We start from the raw sequence: 16750 nt of genomic DNA, 5'->3' as shown, positions 1-16750 counted from the left end.
AAATTTCTAAACCGGCGAAATAAAATTTTCGCCCGGATTCCTGCCGCTTTTTCTACGCAACATGGTCATGGTTACCAATTACTGACAATAAATCGCCAACACGTCCAAAACAATCCTGTCTACCTGAATCAGCTTAGCTCATGCTGGGCAATGACACTTTTTCTATTGTGTGTGTGATTACTTCCTGTGGAATATGCCGCGCACTGGAATAATTGCCGTGAAAGATCCGAAAAGGTTTTGTAGAAAATTCGTAGACATGCCGATGGAAGCGTGTGTCGGAAAATTTTGGAAATATTTGCCATCTTCGGCATTCAATTCTTCCTCTGGGTTTGCCGCCGCCGTTGACTTCGAGTCTGACTACGTTCTGGCAGTACATTCCTCGGTTGGTATGGCAGGAGGGGAATTAATCAAGCCACCCTGGCACAAGTGGACATGAAAATGTTGATCAGTGCGCTAGTCTCGTTCGGACAACAATGCATTCTAGTCTGATTTAGGGAAAAGTCAGATGATAATAGCACTGGGGGTAGGGCATCCATTATTAACATACTGATGTCTGCAAACCAAAGGTATACTCATTTCCCCGTAGAAAAGTAAGTTTTATCGCCAAAACATATGTCAACAGTTTCATAAACTTTGTAACTTACCAAGAGTTTGATGTGAAAAATTTCTTTTTTTTTCTTTTTTTTTTTTGCATATTTGGGCAAGGTGTTTGGGGCGATGTGATTTTGAATTTGAATTTTGTAAAGTTCGCCTTTCGTCTACGTCACGCGACATCTTGCCGTGCTTGATTGGTGCAGCTGAGGTGTTTACAATGTTAGCTGTTCAATGCTGGTGTTTTTAGTTTACTTGGGGGCATTAGCTGTGGCTGTGCTGGTGTTTTATGCATAGTTCTGTACAAACCAGTGCCTGATCCCTTTCTACTTTTCACCCTGTCTCACATTCCATCTCTGGAAGTTGAAAAAAAAAATATATATATATATTTTGATTTTTTTTTTTCTTTCTTTCTCTCCGGTCTTGGCTTTACAAATATGGGATCCGAGAAACAATCAATTAAAAAAGAATGGCCTAAAAATAATAATTTATATCAATCTATATATCAAGGAACTTCTTCCCCCTAATAAGGGAGGTAGCCATTCTATTCCATTCCCATCCACCACCCTTTGTTTCCCTTTCATCTTAGCTCCTCTTGGATGAAGGGTCAACCCTGTCTCCTGCTTACTGCCCCGGTCAGAAGCAATGCAGCAAGACACAGCACATCCACAGCAGAGCTGCATCATTTACACGGCCTACTACTTAAAGTAGTAGTTTTATGACAACTCACCTTAGTCGTACCCACTGTTTCACCACTCACGCTGCTGTCTTCCCTTTAAAACAAATATTTTCCAGTTTCTTTCAACACCAGCATACAGATATTCACCTAATAGGGTTCAGTGTTCGCTTTCAGTGCAATGGAGCTCTGAAGCAACAAGATTTGTCTCCTGAAACAGGTCTGAGGAGAATCTGAGAAAACTCTCATTTCAAAGATGAAATATACAACTCAAGATGGCTTCCTTCTGGAACTTTACAATTAATTTTATGGTCCAAAATGACCATTTTTGTACAGATCTGTGCACTCTTATTCACAGATGAAAGACCGTGTGGAAAGCGATTATACTTAGTATTGACAAATGCTCTCCTCCAGGAGGCTATAGAGAAACAGCAACGCATAAGAGTGAGGGATACATAAGAATACAAGTTGAGGGCCCCAGCTTTACACTAAAGTATCTTATATTCTCTGTACCAGAAGAACCTACTATTTGCGACATCAAACAGACTTCACACCGGGTCGATTCTCGCAAGTTTGAATTTGAATATCTGGATGAAGACTTCGTTTGCAGAATTCTAGACATTCCCAAGAACAATTCAGCAATGTGTCTAACCTTCGTATAGGTTTATCTTCGTCATTCAGCTTCTCAAGCCATGATACAAATGACATTTGACATTTGGAGGTTCGGAAATTGAAAAATTGTAACCGAAGTCTTTTCTGAGAAAACGAACTCACAGCAGCTGGTGAGAATCGCAGTGTGAAGCGGCCTGAAGAGACCACACAGTACAAACAATGGACAGGGGTGGGGGTGGGGGTGGGGTGGGCTGTTGCTTAACAGAACGGAGGAATAACAGAAGACAAAAGTGATCATCTTCCTTTCCTGAATGGAGACGAGCCTCCAATTATGCATTAATACTGTGTGCCGTAGGAAGTTCACCAAAGTTCCTTTATAAAGTTTATGAAGTCAATATGATATGCAGAATATCGAGAAGTAAAGACCAACAGTCAGATACAGTAAACAACAGAGACTGGAATACAGAAGTTATACCAACTATACCCCCGCCCCACCCAAAAAAAAAAAAAAAATATATATATATATATATATATATATAATAATAATAATAATAATAATAATAACAACAAGAAATAAACAAAAATAGTGTCCATTTTTTCATACTTTATTCTTCCTAACACCATACTCATTCACTCACGTGAACGAGTTAAGATAACGTCACAAATAGACCCAGATGACGTCACGAGCAGGGGACGTATATGGCTCGTTTCACACGTATCGACTTTTCGCCGTCCAGGACACGTCGTCGTGCTCTCAAATAACCATAGGTGTCTATGGACGCCTTCACACGACCACGTGCGAAAGCGTAAATAGACACCCATGGTTATTTGAGATCACGACGTCGTGTCCTGGACGACGGAAAGTCGATACGTGTGAAATGAGCCTGATTCGAGAATTAATCACTTGTCTTGTTGCGAAAAAAAAAAAAAACTAAGAGTGGAGAGTCAGGGACTCTCACTAACGTACAGAAATTCCTGAGCCTACTCCCTCCTCCCGGCGTAGCGGGCGGGGCATCCCTCAAAGGCAGAGTGCCAGACAGAGCCAGGAACAGTGATAATGGCTGCCGGGAAAGAAAACAAGAGGTCTGTGTTGTGTGTCAGTTTGAGCTACGGAAGTACCAATTGAAGGATTCTGACCCCAGGAGGGATGTGGGGAATGTGGGGAACGCTCTTTCAAGGAGGAGGAGGAGGAAGAGGAGGAAGAGAAGGAAGAGGAGGAAGAGGAAGAAGAGGAAGAAGAGGAAGAGGAAGAAGAAGAAATCTCCAGTTAGGGGGTAGGAAGGGTGCCATTTCTCGCAGTTAGAAAGAAATGTCATTTCTACAATCAGAGCGAATGGTACGATGTCTGCGATTACAGTGAAGGGAAGGGTGCCATTTCTTTAATTAGGGTGAATAAGGAGTGCCAATTCTGCAATTAGAGTGACGGAGGGGTGCCACATCTTCAATTATATTGAAGGGAAGATGCCATATTAGAGCGAAGGAAGGATGCCATATTAGCAATTAGAGGAAGGAAGGATGGCACTTCTGCAAATAGAGTGATGGAAGGGTGTAGATCGTCCAATGAGAGAAAGGTAAAGCTTCCCTTTCTGCAATTAAAGGAAAGGAAAGATGCCACGCCGGCCATTCGAGGAAGGAAGGGTGCCATTTCTGCAATTAGAATCAAGGAAGAATGTGACGTCTACAATGAGTGAAAGGTGCCAATTATGCAATTAGAGGGAAGGGTGTCAATTATGCAATTAGGGGAAGGAAAGTGTCCATTTTGCAATTAGAGGAAAGAAAGGGTACTATTTCTGTAATTAGAGTAAACGAGGAGTGCCAATTCTACAGAGTTAAGGAAGATGCCATTTCTCATTCAACAGAGCAGGATACCAGCCTGCAGTGCTATGATACTTTTTAGTCCTGGATAGGGGCCGAACTCGAGACTGCTGAGTTAGCAGATCAAAGCGGTATTAAGAAAATATTCGTTCTCATATGGCCTTCCCTCTGCCACAAAGGATTTATCATGTGGAACGAAGATAATAGAAACATTACGAAATCCACCTTTTCATCTGTTCATAAATGAAAGCCATGTTCATATCACTTGTTCGTAACTAAAAGTCTTGTTATCAGCCTACACAAATATGAGCAAGCCACGTGACTGAACAAGTTCAGAGACAGAAAAACGTTCGAAAGCTAATCCATTGGGACTCGGTGTAATCTCGTCGATCAAAATCGAATCATTTCTGTCTCGCCAAGTTAAGTAAACAACAAAATGGGTCTATTTGATTTGTTGTTGTTATTGTCATTATTATTATGCCTTTGTTTTCTGGATACCTCCCTTATAATGGGGGAAAAAGCCTTCAGTATACGAGGGTCGTTCCAAAAGTAATGCCTCCTAATCTTTTATTCCGTCCGAAGGGATCCGAGGGCATTGCAAATTGCATTGTTATGATGACTGAACTTATGCACTCATGACTTGAAAGTTTCATGTTTCTGTTGCAGATATTGATGGTGTGACACTCTAAGAAAGCAATCCCTGTCATGGACGTGCCACAGAAGCAGAGATGCGTTATTGAATTCTTCCATGCAGAAAAAATTGAACCAATCAACATTCACCGGCGCCTGGTGAACGTTTACGAAGCCGATGCAGTTGATGTCAGCACAGTTAGGAGATGTGTTCGTCGATTTCAGAGTGGCGACAGAAATGTGAGTGACAAAGTGCGCTTCGTAAAACAAAGTGCGCCTCGATCAACTCATCCGCGCTGATCGGCGGATAACAGTGAATGAAATGCGTGTAGAGTTGGATGGGGGTGTCAGTCCACTGGAAACAATGTTGTCATCCCTAGGATACAGCAAAGTGTGTGCTAGGTGGGTTCCACGAATGCTCACGCAGGACCAAAAGGACTACCGACGTGATGTCTGTCAGGACTTATTGGGTCGGTACGAAGCCGAAGGTGACGGATTCTTGGACCACATCATCACTGATGACGAGGCGTGGTGTCACCACTACGAGCCGGAGTCCAAACGGCAGTCGATGGAATGGCACCACTCACACTCCCGAACAAAGAAGTTCAAGACGCAGACATCTGTAGGCAAAGTGATGTGCAACGTCTTCTGGGACAGGAAGGGCGTCATCCTCCTGGATTTCTTGGAACCAGGAGCGACTGTCAACTCTGACCGTTACGTTGAAACGTTGACCAAGCTGGAGGCCCGGATTGCCCGTGTAAGGTCAGAGAAAAGGGAAACATTCCGTTTGCAACACGACAATGCCAGGCCACACACAAGTTTGAAGACCACGGAATGTGTGACAAAGTTCGGTTGGACGGTGCTGTCTCACCCACCGTATAGTCCCGACCTGGCACCGTCAGACTTCCACTTGTTCGGACCTCTGAAGGACGCATTACGTGGGCAGCGTTTCCCCGACAACAACGCCGTAATCGCAGCCGTGAAAAAATGGACCGCCTCGGCAGGCGCTGACTTTTACGACCGAGGCATCAAGGCTCTCGTTCATCGCTGGCAAAAGTGCATTGAGAATGGTGATGACTACGTAGAAAATAAAAAAAAATCTGGAGCACAAAAGGTCGCTCATTTTAATGGTGCCACTCCCGTCTTCGTAGCTCTTCAACTTTTCGAGTTAAAAAATAGGAGGTATTACTTTTGGAACGAACCTCGTATGTATGTATATATGTATTATTATTATCATCACCATTATCGTTATCTTTATCATTATCATTATTATTATTATTATAGCATCGTTATCATTATCATTAATATCGTCATCATTATCATTACTACTTCGGATCTTTTCTAAAGATAAATACCATCGTCTACTCACACTATTTTATAGTAATTATCATAATTACCCGTAAAAATTCTAAAACATTCAAATAATAGAACGACAAATATTTGATTCACAAGACACTAATCAAATACGAAAAAAAAATAATCTCCCTTCAAATAAATAACTTCTGCAGGTTAAAAAAAAAATCACGCGTACGTCGATCTTCCTTTGTTTTTGTTTTTAACCCAATGTTTACTTTGTCCAAAGTGGAGCAAGCTGGTCTGGGCGCTGTCTGTGAATATGCCCTTTGTTTTTCCTTAGTCCCTTTCCTCCTCCTACTCCTTCTCCTCCTCCTCCTTCTCTTCTTCTTCTTCTTCTTCTCATTTTTCTTTTTTCTTCTCCCGCCAAAAAAGTGGTAATCCCAACATGTTGAGAAAGGTGGATGAACATGACACGGGTCATGGCCCGCGTTTATTCCTAACTACGAGTAGTTTCGTATCGAGTCCATTCAGAAGAATGTCTAACACGACATTCCTCTGAAGAAACTCAGTGCGAGACTTTTACGCAATAAACTCAGACCAAGACCCGTGTCTTCTTCATCCACCTCCCTCAACCTGTCACGTCTCATCATTAGCCTAACGTACCGGTCACACAAAATAAATACGAGCTAAAGTCAACGGGACTTCCTAAGACTAAACCAAGGGTTCTCGAACCAAATCTCGCACGTATTCCTCCTACTAAGCCGCAAGTAGAGGACAGACCCGACACTAAATTATATCGTTTTGCATCCACTAAATCCCACTAGATTTCCGTTTATAGCCCCACTTGGTTAACCTTGTGGCCCATTAGGTGGTCCATGGGCCACAATTTGTGGACCATCGGACAGGAGCATATGTGTAATCAAACCAAATCTCTCACGTATCCATTTTACTTATGGACTGCTGTTCTCTAGCCTCCTGTATAGGACCAATCTGACATTAAATTCGTTTTGGATCTCCATTTGTGGCCTCACTGTTTGTGGCCCATCATGGGCCACAGCCTGTGGACCATTAGACCGGAGCATATGTGATGAGGTGATCGATTTAATTGCAGTTAAGGAAAAGAGAAAAGGTTAGTTAAATGGAACGTGAAGCCACGAAGGGAGATGAACGGCGCGGATAAGTTTGTGGAGACAGAGTGTGACATGAAAAACTTGGGCAATAATCAGCGCTTCTATCTTTTGGGGACATTATTAGTCGACCGAAAAGGTGGAGTATCAGAAGTGGTACAGAGATTTAAGGATAGGAAAGCAAACCGGACGGATAGTAGAGCTTAAAAGTGATCTGCATTTTTTTAGAGAGAATGAGAGGAGAGGAGTCTCGTATCATAAAGAATTACTGCGTGACTCTGGTCCATAGGGATTGTTACTTAAGTCCCTAAAATATAAAAATCAGCCAGAAATGGGACAGAGTCAGGCAAGATATTAGGAACTGAAAGTGAAACACATCACAATCCACCCTCCAATCGATTCTTTGGATCCAATGCAACAAAATAACCTATTACTTAAAAATTACCCAATCCAAGACTATATTTTCTAGTAGACCACTATCTACAAGTAACTAGACTAACTATAGGAATATATTCATCGAAAGCCAAGTATTTCAAACTGCCAAAGAAATATTGTGTAGTCACAGTTGATGATGCATGACCCTCCTACAACACAACGTGATGTGACTCAGTCATCTCTTGCATCAACTTGGGCAGTTCAGTTAGCAGATCAAAGCAGACAATCGACGGCCAAAACGTTTATCTCACAGCAGAGGCTGGCTGGGGCAAGTCGATTGAACCTGTCGAGGGTTGTTTGGAGTGGGATGGGGGAGGGGAGGGTGTCTGCACGGGAGCTTGCTTGCTCGGAGAGACGGCGAAGGGGACTGGAGCAGGCGTCTGAGTGAAGCAAAACGCTCCCTGGCGTATGCTCCCCCCAAAAAATAAATAAATTAATAAACAATAATAATAATAATAATAAAATGATGATGTGACGATGACGACGACGATGATGACGACGACGACGACGACAACGATGACAACGACGACGACAACGACAACGACGACAGGTCTTTCACCACCTGAGGGTGTCATCTGCATCGCCCCCGACCCAAAACCCCCAAAGGAACGAAACTCTTAACCATAAAAAGGTATGAGACAAACTGGACAATTTAATACCATGCTTACAAAGGAACTGACAAGTGCATATTCTTCATAACTTTTTCTCTTTCTCAACATCCATTATTTCTGTTTTGGCAATTTAATATATCTAGTTTATCAGCTACATGGCAACCCTACCTAGTCCTTCATCCACAAGTAGCTACGACAAAAGGAAAGAAAATGGGTATTGCATGCATGCATGTGGGATGGGTGAAGGGTGAGTGAATGCCTTAGCTGGCCACCTACCATATAAAAGGGAAAAGGTCCATCTACGTAGCATACAAATAGACAGTTTCTCAGCTCGATTTATGTCATTGTTCTACGCCATATTTTCAAATAGTGCTCATTTCTTGACAAAGAGGGGGTGCTACGTAAAAAATTGAGATCTCAAGAGGTACTACAAACAAAAATAAATAGATAAATAAATAAACTACCTTTATAAGGAATAAACCCGTGATCAATCACGCGTTGCTATGGCAACCTTATCCCACACCAAGCCTCATGAGCTTCTCACTAAAGAACAAGCTACAAGCTGGGCAGATAAAATCTTGTCGTAAGATTCGTTCCACGACACAAACATGGACTCAACCATGACATATCGATCCTCTTTACAAAGAGTGACTTATTTTTGTGAACAAGAGCTGTCGCTCCTAATAAGAGTAGACTAGAGATAAAATAGAGCGTGCTTCACTCCCAATATTACATAAGAGTAACCTACTAATGATGGACCTAATTAATCATCGTAAGCTGAAGGGACTACTTGTTAGATCAAGATGCTTAAGATAGAATACTATGAGTAGTTTTGCCTCTGAACTCTAGATAAATAAAAATGGATAAATCAATGAATAAGAAATGAATGAATAACGTGGGCTGCAAGAGGAAATGAAGGCAAGCTTATTGCGAAATTATTCATGAATAAACTCGAATTGAGACTCATGTGATTCATCCCACTCACATCAATCTGTCTCAACAAATAAGTAAATAAATAAATAAATAGATAAATAAACATAGAGATAAATAAGTCGATAAATAAATTAATAAATAAATATATAAAGAAATTAATAAATCAAAGCAGATACATAAATAAATAAATGAATAAGTAAATAAATAAAATCGACTCGTTTCGACTGTATTAATAAATGACTACCTCATCTGGGATTCGAACCCCAAACTTTGTATTCACGAGTTACGGTGCCATTTGGCCACGACGGCCTTCAAGGAAACCACTTGTGTTCAGTCGATCACAAGACGACTCTGCAATACACTAACTGGCAACCACATCCTCATAGCATTCTTCAGGGAGACGGGACTGCTCGGACAGACAATCTAAGGAACGACAACAACAACAACAACAACAACATACCTCAATCTGAAGAAGCAAACTGGGCAACATGGCTTTAGGAGATCGTTGGTAGGTCCGCAAATTAAACGTACCTTTGTCCCCCAAAGCAAGATCAGGATCTGTGGGATACACCATGATTTTAGTATCTTACTGCTGCACATTTTCAAAATCATCGTACATGTTAAATTATATGTACAATAATTAACTAGTGTTAAAATCATGACTTCAACATAAATCAATTTGTTCGTACAATCACAGCTACAACTCGTAAACTCATTCATAGCCAAAAACCAGCCTATCTGAGAAATCACTCCAAAAATTGGCAAGCTTGCGTTCAGGTCACCACCCAGCACTGAAACAATATCAACATAGAACCTGTCTATAAACGAGACTCCAATTGTCCCAGACATAACCACCGCACAGAAGACACGGAATAATTCATACTACACTACCCTTTCCAGAGAGCAAAACAAAATCTCTTCACTGAGTGATCTATGAACTGAAATTATGGCCATGGACTGTTACCTGGTGCCTCGGATCTCTTTCAAGAACCTGAGCAACGAATTGGTTGGTTCGTAGCAGCACCTCTACATTAGGGGATAACAAATGAACATAATTTTGGGTAGTTTCGTTGTGGATCTATCATTAACTCTAGTGGGCTAAGATAATCTCAACCATCTTGCTAATCAGCCAAGAGGGTTCGAACATCCTTTGCTAGTAGACCTAAAAGGATCCATCTCCTCTGAAACCCTTTCAAAGTCTTCAAAATGAAATATCAATCGATCGAGACAAACGTGTCATGAGTCTTGTCCTTTTGTTGAACAAAATTGTATGGCTTAAGCCGAGGCAAGACCTGAAAAAAAAGTCATCAGGTCATCATCAAGTCGATGATCCTTCAGTCTTGGAAGGCCAATTGATAATTTTGGATACGAGTAACCCTTCGCCATCTTGATGACGTCATGTCGTCCTCGATCCATCTACACAAGTGTTTTTCTTTTTATTTTATCTGTTATCATATGATTATCATTATCGTTATCACTATTATCATTATCATCATTATCATTTTGTGACAAGACCACAGTCGGACGAAAGAAAGAGTTACGTAAGCGAAACTATATATTTCGATTGCTAACTGCAATCCTCTTCAGTATTTCGTCCGACTGTGGTGTTAGTTGTGATTTACAAATGTGTTACTACATTTCTCACCAGTGATTTTGTGACAGTTTGATTTGACATATTATCTTCATGACCCTCCTTCACGGGTCTTATACTTTTTTCTCCTTCCCTCTGGTAGAAGAGTTTCTAATAATACATAATGTACCTGCATGTGCACACGTCTGTAAATACATATAACGTAACTATACATACATACATACATACGTACATAATTACACACGCACACTCGAACATGAATACATACATGCAAATATGCATACATACAAACATACATATACATATGGATCCAAAACAATTACATAAGGTTGAGCGGTGGGCAGGAGACACGACAGTCCTTTAATCACAAGGAGCTGAGATAGGTAATACGTAGATGCATCATTTGGCTAACCACTTCCCTTATTGCAAAAAATATCTGTAGCTTAAGTGTCATTCATTCATTCTATACTAGCGTGCACACGCGCATGCATATGCATTAGCTACACGACGTCATATTTTGGTGGTAGCAGCAAACTTCAACGAGACCCCTACTGTGTGATCTGACCCGCGGTCAACTGCCGAGAACACCTGCATTCTCAAACCGGCAGATTCAACCATATAAACTAATAGTTGTCATAATTCATCACTTCTTGTAAATATAAATCATACAGTTAAAATAAATACTGAGTGTCCCTACTCAGTTCCATACTGTATATAAATGTAAATAATCGGACAGAAGATGTTACATAATAAGTGTAAAATATATTGTTGGCAACCGCCACCATTTTCTTTGTCACCTCCGCTGATGGAAAGCGCAGTGACAGATGCGACGCAATGAAGAGAAGATCCAATTTTTTTATATCTCCAACGCCTCCAACCAATGTAGAACAACACAAGTTTATATGCTGGCGGCGGTGGTGGGAATCGAACTTCAACACTACATTCTTACGAGACACCAGATTCCACGTGCTGAGAAGATACATCAGAGATCTACACTCCGGTCGAACATAACCACTTCCCAACTCTACGCTGAGCTGCGTCAAGCATTCTACTACGAGGCAATCTTCGCTGCAGCGTCCAGCTTCGCACTACGAGGAAATCCATCTTCGCTGCATTGCTCTCATGTTTATCTATTTATTTTTCTTAATTTGATAACCAAGTGCAATTAATTGTTCATGAGCTAGAATGAAATTATAGATTATGTGTACAATGACATACAATGCTATAATTTAATTCTATATATTTGCTTAATACCTCAGAAGCTATTATTTTTTTTCTTCCTTTACGTAATTAGTTTTGTAATTCATCATTTTATGTACTATTATGATTAATATTTTCTGTTCTTACTTATATTAATATTTGTTTAACATGTATCTGGATTATTTGTTTTATTTTATATGTATGAAATATTGTCGATGCATATCTTACTTGTTGCCAATTCTTTGTTTTTTAAGAGGACCACAATGTGTCACGCGACTCGATCACGATGCATGATAGACATAACTTTTGACGTCACAGTGAAGCAGATGGCGCCAAGGTGTTTGGCGAAAATTGCCGTAGCAGGCAAATTTTTCGCAGGAGACGAGATGATTTCAAATTGCAATAAATAAAAAACTAAAGATTTTTTTTTGTGTAATTTAGTTATTATTGATTTTGATAAGCACTAGAAACATATTCCGGTAAAAATAGACACCTTTAATTCTCACGGTGTTTACCCTTTCATCTCTCCTCCTTGACCAAATCCTCTACATCACCAACTCGCTCTTCGAAGTCGTATTGTTCTCCCAAGGACAGAAGCATTGGTATATTTCCAGCCACGAAATACAATAGTTTTCTTCTCTTGGTATCTATCATGCACATGTTCAACGCTATCGCCTTCCACTCACTGGTTGGGTCATCCCGACATATGACCTTTCATCATCCGTCCTTCTCTTTCACTCCCACCATGTTTGGAGGAGGAAGAGGTGGAGTTGGAGGTACAGGAGGTACAGGAGGTACAGGAGGTACAGGAGGTGGAGGAGGAGGAGGAGGAGGAGGAGGAGGAGGAGGAGGAGGAGGAGGAGGAGGAGGAGGAGGAAGAGGAGGAGAAAAAGAAGAAAAAGAAGAAAAAGAAGAAAAAGAAGAAAAAGAAGAAAAAGAAGAAAAAGAAGAAGAAGAAGAAGACAACTACCGCGTAACAAAAAATCCTTCAGTACTAGAAAATTGTTCTAATTGATAGTAAATAATTTATAATGGATGCCAACATGCACGTAATACCACAGAAGAATAAAGCCTTCATTAACAGTAAAGAGCTAATAATATAATTTATAATACAATATTATAAAATACAGGGATGACCCGTCATCCAGGAGGAGCCATGAAAAGAGGGAGGGAGGGGGGGGTGGATAGGAGTGGAGTATGTGGGGATGGAATGGGTGGGAGTGGCATTTGTGTTTTATGGCTACCTCTCTTGTAAGGGGGAAAAAAGCCTTTGGTATATGAATGTATATATATAGTAGATAATTAACGATTGCTTATAATTAAAATAGTAAATAATTAATAATCAACGCCAACTCCTAATACCATGTAGGAAACACCAAGGAAAAATAAAGCCTTCATAGATAATAAGTAATCGATAATAATTGATACTTTAATAATTACGAAATAAATAGTAAACAATAACTATTAATAAAGTAATCATTAAAGACAGATGGTAAATAATTGATAATAAACGCTAACTACCAACTAATTCCACGCGTAGGAGACGGTTACAAAGAGACTGAGTATTTGTGGCATGTCTGCCGGATGTCTGGATCTATGTGAAGGCTTCTATGTCGAAGGATGCCACGTGAACAAATGAGCGAGTTGTCTCCGATCACGAGAGGACACTGCGTAAGGCAGATAGGTCCTAAGACGAGACCTCAGGGAAAAAAATTATTTATTCAGATATTCAGTGGTAGAAAGAACAGACTTCAGTTGAACGCGAGGAGCCCACGCCAGGAGGCGCTGAGTAGCTGCTGTCGAAGCCGTCATCTTTGGGGACGGTTGGGTGGGTGGGCAAGGAACTAAAATTACTGCTAGAAATTGGAGAAGAGTGCAGGACTCGAACCCACGCCTAAGTGAATTCGAGAGCAGCACGCTTCCGATGACGCTACCAGCGGAAGACAGGCTTCAAAGAATGTATGATAGGGAAAGAGAATGAGGATTTATCTTTCATGAAAAGGTTCTTCAGTGTTCATACATACGCCATGTTGACGTTTGTATGGTGACTGTGGAAGGAAATGATTTGATAATACGAGCAGTCATGGAGAAGTCATTAAGGCAACACTAAACATCTCACAACGCAGTCCAACCAGGGGCGTGGTCGATTTATGGTTGTGTGTGTGAATGATTCAGCTTGGTCTTTGGATCACGTGTTGAACTCGTGATCGACAGCTGTTTCCCTCCCGAAAGAGAGCTGAGCTCGTATGACCGATCTATGGGTAATGCTGTGACCTTACACGTACACACACACACCCAACTCCCCGCCCACGAGAGTTGGAGTAACGACTCGAAGCGCAGCGGTACTGAAATTATTTCAGCCCTGGGCAGGATTCGAACCCGGACCGCCGTAGTGACAGTCGGGGACTCTACCAACCGCGCCACCGAGTCGTGTGTGTGTGTGTGTGTGTGTGTGTGTGTGTGTGTGTGTGTGTGTGTGTGTGTGTGTGTGTGTGTGTGTGTGTGTGTAGAGGGTAATTCTAAGAGATGTTCAAATGACTTTCCAACAGGTCCTAAGCGTGGCAGATCTTAGGAATATTAATCAAAGTGTCTGGGGCACAGAGAGAGTTAGATAGACTGGATAATAGAATAAACGATAACATGAAGACTATACAAGTGTGTTGTTGTTGTTGTTGTTGTTGTTGTTGTTGTTGTTGTTGTTGTTGTTGTTGTTGTTGTTGTTGTTGTTGTTGTTGTTGTTGTTGTTGTTGTTGTTGTTGTTGTTGTTGTTGTTCCCTAGATTAGCGTTTCTCAACCTTTTTACTCTTGCGTAACCTTTAATATAAATTGCATGTCTCAAGGATTCCCTGCGCAAAAAAAAAACGCATATACCACATCTTTCTCATTTATTTTCCCAATGATTGTTATATTTTTTATAACATAACAGGTTAGATAGGATGATGTCTATATTTCATTATTACAATAACCAAGAATACGTCGTGCGTGTTTAATTATACTGAGTATATGAAATTAAATAAAAAATCAAAAGTGCATTAGGTTATCTCACTTGTTCTCGCAAAACCCTTAGGGACCTTTTGCGGAACCTTAGGGTTCCGGGGAACCCTGGTTGAGAAACGCTGCCCTAGACTGCCTCCCTAAGGAACACCACGGCTGGAGCTGGGTTCTCTCTGCAAATCCCTTATAGAGTGTGTTCTAATGTGGCGGCGCCTATGTCCGGGACCTTCTCTCCGACTCTAAGCCCTGGGGGCCATCGATCCCTGAGAGCAGCTTCGGTTACCCGAGCATGTATCACAACCCTTAAACAAGAGAGTGATAAGATGCACTTGAAAGTGGAAAACATCGCTAAAAAAAAAAAGAAAAAAAAAAGTCATCGATCTCTGGGAGCAGCTTCGGCTACCCGAGCATGTATCACAACCCTTAAACAAGAGTGATAAGATGCACTTGAAAGTGGAAAACATCGCTCAAAAAAGGAGAGAGAGAGAGAGAGAGAGAGAGAGAGAGAGAGAGAGAGAGAGAGAGAGAGAGAGAGAGAGAGAGAGAGAGAGAGAGCTAGTATCATACCTAAAATAGAGAACACGGAAATGAAAGACTATGTATTAAGACTGGTGTGTTCATACAACGACATGCGAAGAATATTTTGAGAGCAAGAAGATATGTATACTATATTGAATGAAAAGGACCCTCACACTGGGCAGTGTTACCGAGTCGCGAGAAGAAAAACATGAAACAAAATCAGACAGAGAATATGAAAGGAAAGATCAAGCAATAATCTGAAATGAGAAGAGAAATACACTGAAACGAAAAAGAGTACAGACAGATCGCATCGCTCCAGTTAATTTAACAAATATGTCATGACCACAGTGGTTCTGAAAACAAAAATAAAACGAAACAAAATGAAAAAATAAATGACGGAATAAGAAAGTGCATATACAAGTGAATGGGAAAAAAAAATTATTTGAAAAATATGAGAACGGTGGAAAGACGAATCGATAACAGCGTACGAAGACGTGTAGAGGATAAAGATGATGATAAAAAAAAAACATAACTGATGATAAGCTGAGGAAGATGATGTTATGAAAAGATAAAGAACGACGCGTGTCTAGAAGCAAGAAATGTTTGAAAAAGAAACTGGTACAAAGAATAATAAACGAAACAAATGAGGAAACCTTAACCACAAAAGGTCTATAACAAAGGTGAAGCAGTCAAGGTCATCATATCAAGGCCGCAGGACATAACTCGTAGTACTGGGATTAAATTGTACAAATTTAGGTTTAAGAATGAAACAGGCAAGAACTGGTTTACCAACAGCGGTTAACGAATGAAATAGGCTTAGTAATCATGTAATGAGCGCTGAATCAACCGATTGTTTTAAGAAATGATGAGATAAATTTATGGATAGGGACGACTGGATGATAAGGGACATGGAACTGCCTAGTATAAGCCTTATGATCTCTTGCGGTCTCCTACATTCTTACGTTCCAACATAATTAAAACGGGGGCACAAGGGACACGGAACTGCCTTGTGTAGGCTATATGGTCTCTTGCGGTCTCCTCCATTCTTACGTTCCAACAAAAATTAAAACCGGGGGCACAGGGGACACGGAACTGCCTTGTGTAGGCTATATGGTCTCTTGCGGTCTCCTCCATTCTTATGTTCCAACAGAAATTAAAACGGGAGCTACTGCCATATTTTCGCAAATAAATGAATTAAATGTAGACTGCCAACTACGACGGGAACGAGAAGGGAAAGCGCTCGAGGAAACAGGAAGAGAGGGGAGGAAATATGAGAACAGGTTTCAAGAGGAAGGTGGAGCAAAACGTCGAAAAAGAAAGAAAAATTGTAAAAACAACATGAAGCGAGAAAGCGAGACAAAACGCTGCACACAAACGTCCCTTTTGATGATAAAAATACAGAAATTCTTCGTAGAAATGCCGGTGTGATGATCCACTTCTGGTGGGCCGTAGGCAAATATACAAAGCCCCACGATAAGAAGGGAGGAGAGACAATCATGATTACAAGGAAATATAAATTCCCGAAAGCACCAAGAAAGATGTATAAATCAGGCCCTAGATGATTAATATTATTGAGCAATATTCCGTATTGCACAGTTGATCAATATTATTGCGCAATATTCCGTATTGCACAATAGTATTAACCACAGGGCCGCCACCATCTACCATATGGGTTGTCACTAAAGCATTCCAGAGATCATTGCCTCCTGTCTCAACCATT

Source organism: Oratosquilla oratoria, chromosome 21 (genome assembly GCF_046742065.1).
Source record: "Oratosquilla oratoria isolate Oo_2021 chromosome 21, ASM4674206v1, whole genome shotgun sequence".
Classification (NCBI taxonomy): domain Eukaryota; kingdom Metazoa; phylum Arthropoda; class Malacostraca; order Stomatopoda; family Squillidae; genus Oratosquilla; species Oratosquilla oratoria.
The sequence above is the reverse complement of the archived record's forward strand: the minus strand, read 5'-3'. Positions refer to the sequence as shown.